Genomic DNA, 13,297 nt, shown 5'->3' with positions numbered 1-13,297 from the left:
CTCTGGGAAGTGAAGTGTTCTATGCCTGTCAATTTTTAATTACTGCATTTGCTTCAGTCACCTTTTGGCATCTGAGCAATTTCAATGATTCTGAGGAATCAGGGTGGAGGATTGCATTACAACAGCCAAACCACATCTGCAAGATAAAAATCTTTGATTCACCTTCACTCACCAAGAAAGACTAACCTTCCCCCCTTCTGTCACAAAGTAATGTTTTTAGGAGACTTTATACTTGCATTCCATCAAATTATGTTCCGGAACAGTGAGTTTACGCTTCTATGAAAAAGCGGACTGCAGTTCTTCCAGGAACATGTACTTTATAATCTGAAGATGTGCTTCTGCCATACTGCATGAAGGCATCATTAAGCACAAAAGAGCAAATTAAATGTCACAAAGTAGTAATGATTATATAAAGTACTTATTTTGATAATGTGACTTGAAAAAACCTGAAATCATATTATGTTCCACTCTTTGTCCATTCACAAGCACTAACAGAAAGCTGCTTATTTGTATTGAAGATTGCATAAAACAGACTCTATTCCACAAAATTGACAACTTCCTCTGGTTGGGACAGCTCTTTTCCTGACAGTGATGATGGCCTATTATAGGACTACAGAAAGCAACAATGTAGATTTGTCAAACAAATCCCTGACATCTCTGAGGAAGCCAGAGCACAAGGAGAAAACCCCACACAGAGAGATGCTAATGGACAGAATCAAATCTCAGGATTCCCAGAACCGCGAGACAGAGTCAACAACCAGATTCCTCTGCTGCCTCCTTTTTTAGATCAATCCCCCACTGGACTTTAACCAAAAAAAATGTCTGTAATTTTTTCTGTGATATAAGAAACAACAGTAGGGAGCTTTCTGTTTTATACTGTAGGTTCTTACTGAATCCTGAAATCACTGGCTATAGTCTAGGAAATATTAGTTTGCTGTTACTGGCATTCCCCGAGTGGAAACACACTGGCCACTGTTACTGGGTGAATAGTACCCTCTGCTTGCTGCCTAACAACCACACCTGGAACATGTCAGGTGAGCTCGCAGTGCTGTCACTGGGGATGTTTACCTGCGGTGGCATTGGCCCAAGAAGCAGCCATACGCAAGCATGTTTGTGGCGCACAAAAACAGCCCTGGAAAAGGCCACGCCAAATCCCATTCAGGTGGGAATGACATGAAATACAAAATCCACACCCATATTCACAAGGAAATCCACATTTCAGGTGAAAATGTAAACGAGCTCCTATTCAGACATCCTCAGGGACAAGAAGGGGAGCGGTACTAAACAAGCACACAAGGCTTTGCAGGTTAATTAAAGCAGATTATCACTGCGCTTTCAGTTAATTTAAAGCGGATATCACACTGCAAACCCAGATTTCATGATGTCAGTCTCTTGTGTAAATGTTCTTTGTGAATGTAAACCACCCATCTGGCATTTCGCTGCCGTAACAGCACAAGAACTGATAGATAGATACATTTTCATACCAGGTCACATGTACAGGGTTAACATGAATTGTTCCGATTTCAATACAGCGTACAGAGGCAATTTTCATTTGGATAGAGTAGCATATCTTCATTAATGTTAAGAAAACATTTGTAAAGCCCTCCAGCTCCAGTGAGAGCTGCATCATTTCCCTAATCATTGCAAACTCCTCTGCCATCACAGTTGGATTCGCAGAGTGAAAAAATGCCATATTGTTCAATAGTGCTCATTTCACAATAACAGGTGAGTAGTAGTCATCCTTTCCATGGTAGTATAAGTGCAGACATGCTGAAATGCATAAGAACAGGAAATTCCAAAGTGGTGCATTACATCTTGTATTTTGGTAACCGTTGTTTGCTCCGTAATACCTCAAAAAAGGTTTAAAGATTTTCTTTAAATTTTTTCCAGAACATCCATTTGACAAATTCAAAGCTATTTGCAAGTGTTCCAAAGGTGGCTCTTTAGTTAAAACCACAACTTCCAACCTTTGTGTCCTGACGGAAATTACATAATATTTTTGCTACTAATATATTAATGAGGGAAGATCCAATTTTCCAATGCAACAGTACAGTCACAATACAAATGATAAGGATAGGATCAATTGGTATAAAAACTAGTAGGATTACCTTTCATGTATCCAGCAACATCTATTGCATTAATTTACGATATACCTAACAATTAAACTTTAAAGCATTGTACATAGCAAAGTAACATTTTTCACTAAAATGTAATTATATTACAAAAAACTCAAAAGTCACATGCACGTGTTACTACCCTGCTGCCAGTGCTTTTGGTAAATCCTTCTTTGGCATGGATTACATGGATGACAAGATGCTATCTGTTGGTATACCAACAAGTCAAAGACTGTTCCTACTCAAAGACCATTCAGAGATTAACAATGCAGGAAGACTTACAAATGAGCAGGGGCCCATCTAGCATTGCCTTTAACCTGAACAAAAACCATTCTAAATTTTTAAGCTTAATATATATATATAAAGGAGCTCAGTCTACACCCAACTATATCTTAAATGGTACAGTATATTCATTTGCAGATAACACATAAACAGGCCCAAACCGTCACATCCTGTATAAAAACGTATTCAAATAGCCCCCTTCACTTTTGATTTAAGATCCTCTTCATATTCGTTTTGTAAGCTTAGGATATTCTGCATTAATAAAGTTCTATCCCCGACATCAGTAATTGTATCTACCAAATAACTACCTTCTGAAACTAACAAGCATGGCCTGTGTATGAAACCAATACCACTTAAGTGAAGTTGCTACACAACTCTTGTCCTCTTCTTGGAAGAGGTATGTGTTACAGAAAGAATAATAAAACCTTCAGTGTTATTTTCAAAGAAAGGCATGCATGTTACTACCTGAACTTAACATAATTAACGTCCTAAGTTATTTTCTTAAAATTCTACCCATGACATTTATAAACGTAAAGGTGTTATTTATTGCACAATAATTGGCAAAGTGCTTTCTTAATAGCATTTTGAAGAGAACACCAAATTGTACTCACAGTAAATATAACAACTCACAGTTGTCACTAAAAACACTTAAGAGCTTTTTTATTGCAAGAAACATGACATAGACCCATGAATTATTTTATTCAACAGCAATGCTTAAACTTCTCAGGGAATGTTCAGTTTTGACAGACAGCTAAGACAGACTTTGTGCTCAGTATGCACAGCTCTTCATTGTTAAGAGTACAAGTTCTATCAAAAAACAGCACCTTCATTAGCTTCCACTCTCAACCCTGCCACTAAGGCAAAACATTTGAATGAACACTGATCAAAGTTATCAGAAACACGCTGTAACTAAGCGGCTACAAAATATTTCCAAAACAAAAATCTGCTCTAGACTACGTTAGTATAAACTTTCTAGAGGTCTGAATTCCTGTTAAGAGACTGACCTAGCTTTACTCTGTTGTTCATAGGAATTTCAAAAGAAGGATCGGAAGGAGGGAGGCAGTATCCCTTCAGTTTGTAAAGCAGTGGAAAACTAACATGGAACTGGCTACCTGCAACAGTCCATTGATTAGTGGGCCTGAAAAGGTGAAGAATATTGTCTGTTAACACTTACCAAATGATGAAAAACACCTGTATAAATGCTAACTCAGTACTTTTGTTATTGTCACTAATAAATGCCCAAAACATAGCCTATCTATTGCACTAACAAGCCCCAAATTAGCTATGCATTAATTACTTACCATTGCTCATTAAGCTTTCCGTAAGTAAGAAGCAACACAAGGCTTGCATGTGATCCCTAAAATAAATTTCTACTAACGAAACAAATACAAAATCTTGGGGTTAATGCCACACTTCACAGAGCACAAAGCTAAATCTGAGTTTCTAAAAATGACACTTGACAGTTACTTGTATTAATTAATTAACCAATTCATCTAACCATGCTTAGGATGTTAATAATACAACACATACAGAATATTTTATGGACATTCTGTGGTTCTCTTTGAGCCTCAAATACCAGGAATAATAATAATAAAAAAAAAGAACGCCAGGGGTGGATATCCAGTGTGCCGATTTATAATGATGCAGTTAAGCAAACAGCTCAATAATAAACTTAAACAGCTTAATTGGAATAAAAACTTTTTGAGTCTTTAGTACTATTTCTCCTATTTGGTCAGCAGAACGAATACCTTTTACATGTTAATAAATTCATTTTTTTTCCCCCACTGACAATCCTTTACACCCCCACTTTTTTCACACCAGAATCTACAAGTCTCCAACGGAGCTGCAGAGGACATTGTTTTCATTGGACAGGAGTAAATACCATCATGTTCCAGGCCTATAAAACACTGGCCACAGTCCCTGATCAAATCCGGGATTGTTCTTGCTGTGATTGTTCAAAAGAAATCAATTTTTATCTTTGCACTGCAAATCAATGAACTTATTGACTAGATTAGTTTGGGAACTTTGAACAGAAGATAAAATTAGTCAATAATATAATTAAACTTTATAAATAATATAATTAAACTTGTTTTACCATTCCTGGGTGATTTTACAGAACAATGAATCCATTAACCAGTGACAACAGGTAAATGGTGCCTGGGGAGGTGGAGCTAAACCTCTCAGTCGATGAGCGACGCATACCTCTGTTTATATTTACAAACATCACCTTTATAAATTCGCTGCCCGTTTCAGATATCTGGTGATGGTTTTATCTTATTGAGGCTCGTGCTTGCACAACACCATGGTAAACAAACAAGTTCAAAAGATAATACATGTGCATCAATATTCAGGGAGACTGTCAGCACAGAACAAAGAGGCTCTGTTTCTCTTCCCATTCCATTTTTACTTGGTAAATCTGGGCATTTCTAAAATGTTTCCAGAAGGGGTTACTTGCCCACGATGATAGCAGAAAAGTATGAATCTGAAGTTCTTCTTCTAAGAAACATGGAAACAAAAATGGTAATAAGAGATCTGAAAAAAAAGAGGAGATCTCAATGCATTTTGGATGTCTAAACCTAAAAATTAGTAATAAGGTACTGGCTCCTATGCAATTGATTGTGATAACTAAACAGTATTTTAGATTTCTAGTGCAAGTTGAGAAACTGTTAATCATTTTACTGTAGGATCACGATTAATGGTATAATGCAGTGTTTAGGCATTATTGTGGAAAGGGCTAGGAGACTTTATGTTAATTTAAAACATCAAGAGAAGCATTCTAATGCTTGATTCTTTTAGAGCATGGGGAGTTGTTCATGCATTTGAAATCCTCAGGGGGGGGACACATCTTGAAATTCTCAGGTGAAACAGAGGAGGAAGCAGCTTGTACTTTTACTCAGACACAAGCTGTAATCATTTAAGAGAACAGACATTGCACTTTAGATATTAATGTTGATGAAACTCTTCTTTTAAGCAAAAAGGCCAATATCTACATTGTGAAAGAGGAACCATGCCTCACATGACTGATTATTCTGCACAAGACAGACTTATTCTATTACTCGGTGCTCATGCAGCAGGTGACATAAGCTTAAGCATTTGTTTTCATATGATTCAGAAATCCCCAGGGCTTCTGAAGGCTAATCCAAGGCAGTTCTTCTAATGATATGAAAAAAAACAAAACTGATGGCCAATAAGAACATTCTGAAGAGAAGTTTAGTCATGCTTTTGATCCAAAGGTCAGGGATTATTGCATTTAAAGGATTGTTTATGCTCATTCAACCATCCTTGATACATCTTGATATCAAAGTGGTACTTCTGGGCTGCCCCAACTCCATCTCCCTGTTGCAGTTATAACTTTATTTTTAGTTTATTACTTGCTTTTTGGAAATATTGTTTTGAATCCAAAACAGTTTTATGGCTTTATTCCTGGTGTACAATTAGCAATGGTTAGACCTGATTAGAAATGGTTAGAAACTGATGAAAATCCAATGAATTTTTGTATTCCTGAAATAGCCAAAATCACTTAAGCTATATAAGTATCATATAAATCACTAGATGCGAGAGACTAAGAAATCCAGAAAGATTTAAATGAGAATTTCAGGGGAGAAACCAAAGAAAATCTAAAGAGAGATTACATGGAGAGCAAAGACAAAGGGCTAAAAAAAAATAAAAATGAAGGACCGCATAATTAAGTCACCAACACCGAGTGGCTCAAGGAACTGAACATTTTTTGTCTTGAACAGAAAACAATGAGATTATGTTTTTCCTTAGCCCTCACTGGCAGAAAAGACTAGCTTTTCAGAAAGAGAAGAGAAACATGAACCAGATGACAAGCAGAAACTACACGAAAACACGCTTTTACCAAAGCTTACAAGAGTATGAAGTGGATTCACTAGCTTGTATTAAGAAATGGCTTGATGAGATGCTTGAATCAATGAACTACTAATAGGTTGCTAAATGCCCTCCTTTTGTTTGTGACTATTTTTATTTCAATATTTCCTTATTTTCCACATCTAAGATACCCTTAGAGATTATGTTCCCATATTTTGGATATCTTATGCAGTAGACCTGAGGAGCATTGAATATTTATAGACCAGTAAACAGTCTCCAAGCTTATCTAGTCCCTACAAGAGGAATGGTACAATATCCAGCAAGACGTCCTTTGGAACCTGTTGCAAAGCTTGTGTCACAGATGTACAGCTTGTATTGCATGCCATGGTAAATGAGCTACTTGTCTGTGACTTTCACATTAGAGCCCCTGTTGATTAACCCTACTGATGACAAATGTTAATCATAATGAATTTACCCATGTTGTGTCTGTTCAATTCAATGTCAGCACACCCAACAAAAAAGTTTGTAATTTTCCAGTCAATAACTTTATGACTTTGTTGCAATTAGAAGCATCTTTTGATGCTCAATATACTTTCTTCCTCTGCCACCACTATAAATACAGAGCAAACAGAAAGCAGCAGTTGCAGGGAAAGTTAATCTTTCAAAGTGATTCAAATTCTGAATAACCTTGTTCTAGACATTAATGGCTTATGAAACAGTTTTGAAAGATCAAGCCGATACTGGTTCATCTTCCACACCTACAGTAGGCTACTGTTTGAGATACTGCAGCCTAAGTAAATGAACTGAGAAACTAATTGTAACACGGCACCACGTAAGTCTATTGCAGCCATAGGTTTCAGATGTGTCAACAAAGGTAGCGGCTTTTAACTTCTGGAGTCTATTGTCACTGAATTTGTTCAGATCTTTGCAAATAATTACTGTTTTCAAGAAGCACCCTGTTTCATCTATTCAAGGATATGAATCAAGCTGCAATGATCAGTGTAGTCACTCAGAATGCACAATGATCCTCTGAGTCATCACAGCGATGGCTCCAGGTCAGAATAACTTGAAAGCATGAAAATAAATAATGCTTCTTCCTGTTGGAGCACCTATCCAGTTCACATGTCCTATAAATGTATGGTAAGGCAAACTTAATGCATATCATCACATTCCAGCTCAGCCTTTCATGAGCCAATTCAACTAATTATTGGCTTAAACTGCTCCAGTTCTGTTAAGCTGCAGCTGAATAGGGAGACACAGCCCTATTTTACTTATTTACAAATAGTAGAAATAGAATACATTTTCATGTAGAGAAACCTGCAAAGAAGAAACCTTTATACCAGCTGATAAATGTGCACATGGCTCCACACACATGGGTTATACATTATCTAGTCAATTGCATCACAATACAATGCAACCAATGGCTCAGACACAAATCCACAGTTTCTGGTGCATTAACCATGAACAGCATTCCGACGCATGGCTATAGAGAAGACCAATATTTACACCATTGACACAGTGGGAACGTACTAGACTCATACCAATTCCATTGTTCTATTTAATAAGATTGAGACTTTAATTGTACTAAACTCTCCAATAGTGACCTTTCGCTTTAGGACTGATCATCCTTCTGTCACAGAAAGTAAATATAACCAATATCGAAAAAGCAACTGTGAAGACTGAATAGCTGTTTTAGTAGGCCAATTAGAGTAATTTGAGAAGCTCTAAATAATCTGGACAAATGACAAGAGTCTGTCATAACCTTACATACTATACATAGCACAAATAATTTTTACAGCAAAACCACAAAACACAAGTTTCCGGAAGATGACAATTGAATTTCTTCCAACAGGAAAAGGCATGACTTGTTAAAAATCCACAATAAATAGGGTGTCATAGACAAATGCTGACTGTTTGCGTAAAGAAACTGGTCCAATTTAGATTTAGAATAAACCACAGAATTCCTCTATGAGGAGTGTCGAGATCTGATAATGGAAACCCAGAGATCAGGAACAAGTACAGTTTCCAAAATGCCTCAAATAACTCTAGACCAAACAGAATCAATTATTACATACTCAATTTGAATGTAATAATTTTCCTTTGATAGGACTGATACAAAAGTGTAAAGATTTGACTATTATGCAGGTTAGATATAAGAAAATTGTAATAGCTGCTCTTTAGGCGCAAGAGGTTTGTTCACTGGTAATAAATTCAAACAGAAATGAATGTACAACTAAAAGAAAGAAGTCCCAAGAAAAGCAATAACAAATGTGTTGGCCTCCACTTTCAAGATGTATTTAATGTAACGTCTTTCATCATATGATATTGCCTCAAAGCACTTTAAAATAAAACCGCAAAAATATACATTTTTAAATATTTCTTTTCACATTCATTTGCACATTATGCAAAAAGGAAGTGAAAATGAACTCTGCACATTCTTTTAATATTAAAATATTAAATTAAAGTAAGAGGGAGAAAAGACAGAACTGATTACCTACAATGCATATTGGTCAGGCGTCATTGCTTTGTGATAGGCTGTATAAATTCGGCATTACCTAGATGTTTAAACTTGATTACTTCATTTAGCCAAATAAGTTAATAGGGAATAAATTCTCCTCTACAATGGTGGCCATAGACACGGTTTCACATTCCTGCAACCTGAAACAATAGGTAAAAGTCCCTGAAAGGTAATGCTTTGTGGACCAACACTGGCAACTTACCTTGTTATTCCACCTTTATAGTCTCTCTTAGCCCATAATGTAAACACTGGAATTCCTTTTCCTTTCCTTTTTTTTTGGTCTTTGTCATCTGTAGATCTAATTCACACATTTAGATGTAATTTAAAGCAAGTGCACTGCATGAGAATGCTAGAAGTGGGGGCTTCTGATTGGCAAATCAATTAACCCACTGAAGACTGACATCACAAGAAAAAGGGGCCTGAAGTTGCAAAGAGAAACTTCATGGAGTAATCAGAGATCCTTTTTCTTTTCTCACTTAGCAACATGCAGCTTTGAAATAAGTAATATAGCTTATCCATATTTATTTTGATTATGGAAATGTAACATTTTATGAATTCTCCCAGTATGTTATGTCTGAGAAAATGAAACTTGGCGATATTCTAGAAATGCAAGATGATACCATAGCTTGCAATTAGGGGCGGTTCTTGCGTTAGGTTTGCGGGAGGTTAATCCACCCCACCTTCAATATTTTTTGGAGGGACTGTAAAGGTGCCTGTGATTAGAATTGTGATAGATTTTTCTCTTAAAACACTGACAAGCACAACATGGAGGATGAGCCACTCCGTGCCTTCAGAAACCACTGCTAACAAAAACAGGCAGCAGAGCATATTACAGCGAAATTGTGAAACCCATTTAATTGAAAATATGCTTCTGTAAAAAGCATATCTGAGCAAAAACCAGTAGTTGTCTTGGAAGGAGAATACAGAAACTCCGTGCATCTTAGTCCTTTAATTGTTTAATTCTGTTCGAATCGCAGTCATTTGCTGTGCTTCCCAAACGGACTATAGGCTTAGATCTAAATAAACTGATCTCATGGTCTCCCAGTCAAAGAAAACCTCTAAATGCAACAGTGGGATGGAGATTGAAAGTATTTTTAAACGCAGTGCTTACATAATTAGTGTTTATATAATTTAACTTTGAAATTTCCACTTTTAAAAAGGGCTTACTGAGGAAATAATTGTTGAGCATTTATGTAACAACGCGTCTTAGTCACTTATCACAGTCATGCTGGTATTGACAGAATTATCAGGTCTTTTTCCAACTTTGACATGGTGACTATACAAAAGTTTATTAGTTGTCTGATCGGCAATTCAAGAGTAGAAGGATCCCAATAGCTCGGATATAAAAAAGCGAGACAAATCGGAAGACTAGTTTTCACGTCAAGTACCACATACTATAGATTGCTATAGGTTCAGAGTTGTACTTCATTCTTTTTGGGGGTGGAATGTCTGAAGCGGTTCATCAGCATTCACTCCTGAGATTACATCACTAAATTCCGTCATTTTTTAAACTAGGTACAGTATAACTAGACATATCAATGGAATAGGTAATTTAATACACGTGGATTCAATTAGAAATGATTTGTTTCAAACCTCAATCAGATTTCGTGCTTTGGCTTTAAAAGCACCTTAAATGTTTATTTACTCATCTTGAAACGCATGACATTCGTTTTCTGTTTAAATGATCAATTCTCAAAAGATCATTCTTTAAAAAACACAATTTCACTTTTTCTAATCTCTGAACTTTTTCGTAGCAAATGTACTGTGTACTTTTTATTAAAAGTAGCGGTTTGCAGTTTAGCTTTAATGTTACTCTCTCGCTTCCGAAATCAAGCAATTGGCTGTTGCAAATAAAATTCAGAAATCCCGTTACATGACTCAGCCTTTCCATAAGCAAAACAAAAAGATCCTTTTGTACAGAGGGAAATTGTACAGCTACAGACATTATTAAAAAGAAAAGGCATTCGCCTTACAGCTTCAGTGCAGTTACTTGAATTCGCTTCTTAGTTGACTAAAGGAGAGGAAAAATCAGTTTTCATCACAGCGAAATTATCATGAATGAAAGTAAAAGCACGATAATAATCACAATTGAAAACAAGAAAATGAAGGAATCGCTTTGCTTAAAACGTATAAAAATACAATGATTCTTCACCGATATGCAAGTTTCATAGAATTCTGTATCTACAAACTTCATCTTACCTCGTTTACGGCTATGCTAAATGCCTCCGGTGTAAAATTATTTCTTAGTCGTATTAAAATCCTCTTTAGCGTTATCTACAGAAGAGGTAAATCTATGCAATCTGCGGTTTATGAATATCCTACGGCTCTGGTGCCGTGAAGCTCCTGCACTCCGCTATATCTATACAGTAGGTCATGGGTGTGACCGTTTTAGCAGCTGGCAAACTCCTCCCTTCTTCCTCGGAGCTCGCCACAACTTCATTGGAATTTTCCAGATGTGCACAGTCGGATCCTGTGTATATTTCTGTAAAAAAAAATCCGGTTTTATTTTACGTTTTTATTTTTCTACCCACAGCAGTTTAGGAAAGTGCGTCAATTTTTACTAAAACAATTGCATGAAAATAGCCCCTGTCCTTTCTCTTCGCTACCGCCGAGTTGAAGAAACCTCTCTCTGCCCTGAAGGCAGATCGCAGGAATGTAAGGGCCTTTGAATCAGGCGACAGGGCTGGATAAGACATGATGTAAAACCAGCCAAACATGAAAACACAGACCCTTTAAATTGGCCGGTCCTAATCAGTCCTATAATGTGTCCTGCCATTATCCATGAAATTCTGAACTTATTCTTTTTTTTCCGGATACTCTGTAAGGACATGAGACTTGAAATGAGAGAGCCTACAGCAGGGGGGAAACATGAAAGTTACAGTGGGATTTTCTTTCCAAAAAATATAGCAAAAAAAAACTGTCCAGTAACCTAAAAAAAAAGAGATGTTTAATAAGGGAGAAGGTATAATCTGAGGGAGTATGCATGTTTTTTGCAACTACTTTCTCTCACACTGCTCTGGCTCTGTGAAAGGACATCTGAAATGTTGTTGTATTGGCAAGGATACCTAAAATGAGTTCAACAGCACTTGTGCCACTGAAACACTAACAGCCAGTGTGTGGGTGCTGAATTTAACTCCCACACAGTATGTATTATGTGAAATTTGTACTTTTACCAAGGCGCATAACAAAACAAACTTTCTCCAAGTTCTTTTATAGCTACAGTATTGCAATGGGTTTTATACTTCCCTATAAAAATGTTAGTGTATTCAGTAGTGTGATGTGTATATTACAGTAATGTAAAAAACAGATTTAATAAAATCCCTAGGTATTTAACCAGGGATTTTGGGTGCTTTCATAATTTATTGGTTATGCGAGTTCCACGATTAAATATTCAAGTTCTTAGTGTAATACATTGAAGACGTAAGAGAATATGCAATTTAATGTGAACCAAATAACCATGTTGGAATATTTGCAAAATTGAGTTTTTGGTGATGGATCATTACATTATGCAGCACTCACTGTAGACTTTGTTTCCCGAGAGCATTTGTTCTCAGCTACTTTATTTTGTTACATAAAGTACATTGTTACATTATAGCCTGCTGCAACCATGGCTGCTGGTGCTGCTGTACATGCCATTGTGTTTCTCTGTGTTGGCCCACCACCTGTACATGTGTTCTGACCAAACTATCCTGTTCTCCTCCCCACATGCTGGGTACCATCTGAGTTGGATGCTGCATCACTGCCATGAGGGACATTGTGGATGTAGCTATTGTTTAGGAGGAATCTACAGAGATCTGCATGGAGTACTAACACACAGACATGATGGCTGGATGGATTAATACCCTCATCTTTTCCTTTTTTAGATTTTATAATGTTAGCATTCCCAAAGGGGTTGAGCAACCAGTTGACCTTGGACCTCTGGAGGTTTTTCCTCTCCTTACTAAGGAGTTTTTGGTTCCTCTCCTCCATTGTCTTCTGTTCTGTATTGAAAATGTATTGTTAAGCACCTTGGGGCAGCCTTGTTGTGAAAGGTGCTATATAAAAATAAATTGAATTGAAATACAGAATATATTTATATTCCACACTTTACTGGTATGCAAAATGCAAGTCAGTATCCAACAGACTAAATAATGGGTGGGGAAAAAATGCACACAGCTGATTACAAACAAGAGCACCATGGCACAATTGTGAGGGTTCTCAAATGGTCAAAGTTCATTCTTTAATTATTTAGTCTTACTCTCTCTTTACAAGACTTGGGGTTCTCCTACCCTATCCTGGAGTTCCATGGTTTTGGTTTGGGTACATTCTAGCCTAATTAGAGCATCTTAAATGATATTCCCAGGTCTTGGAATGGTGCTGATTCAAAGAGACCTATAAAACAGGAGCAGCCCTCCAAAACTGGCGTAGATGTACTCTACTTTGGGCCATGCTTGGTGATCTTGGTGATCATTAAACTAAAGCTTCATTTTTGTCTAATAGCCGATCACAGAGATGTTTTTTTTTGACCAACTGAGTTTCAATAAAAGAAAGTTCACTACCAACCCTTATTTCTTAC

General features: G+C 36.8%; 1 protein-coding gene across 5 annotated transcripts in view; it reads right to left on the bottom strand.

Moving 5' to 3' along the window:
- inf2 (inverted formin 2) overlaps positions 1-11,175 on the bottom strand; it is a 47,501-nt gene extending 36,326 nt beyond the window's left edge. For 2 of the 5 annotated variants that reach the window (XM_015350885.2, XM_015350887.2), the window contains exon 1: positions 10,942-11,168. The gene's annotated coding sequence lies outside the window, so the exon portion shown is untranslated. Of the gene's footprint in view, positions 1-8,944; positions 9,029-10,941 lie in introns of those variants that run through there. The other 3 variants (XM_069193311.1, XM_015350888.2, XM_015350886.2) reach the window with 3 other exon arrangements.
- Positions 11,176-13,297: the final 2,122 nt, after the last annotated feature.

The sequence above is a fragment of the Lepisosteus oculatus genome, chromosome 8, assembly GCF_040954835.1.
Source record: "Lepisosteus oculatus isolate fLepOcu1 chromosome 8, fLepOcu1.hap2, whole genome shotgun sequence".
Lineage (NCBI taxonomy): Eukaryota > Metazoa > Chordata > Actinopteri > Semionotiformes > Lepisosteidae > Lepisosteus > Lepisosteus oculatus.
This window is presented reverse-complemented; position numbering and strand designations above follow the sequence as displayed.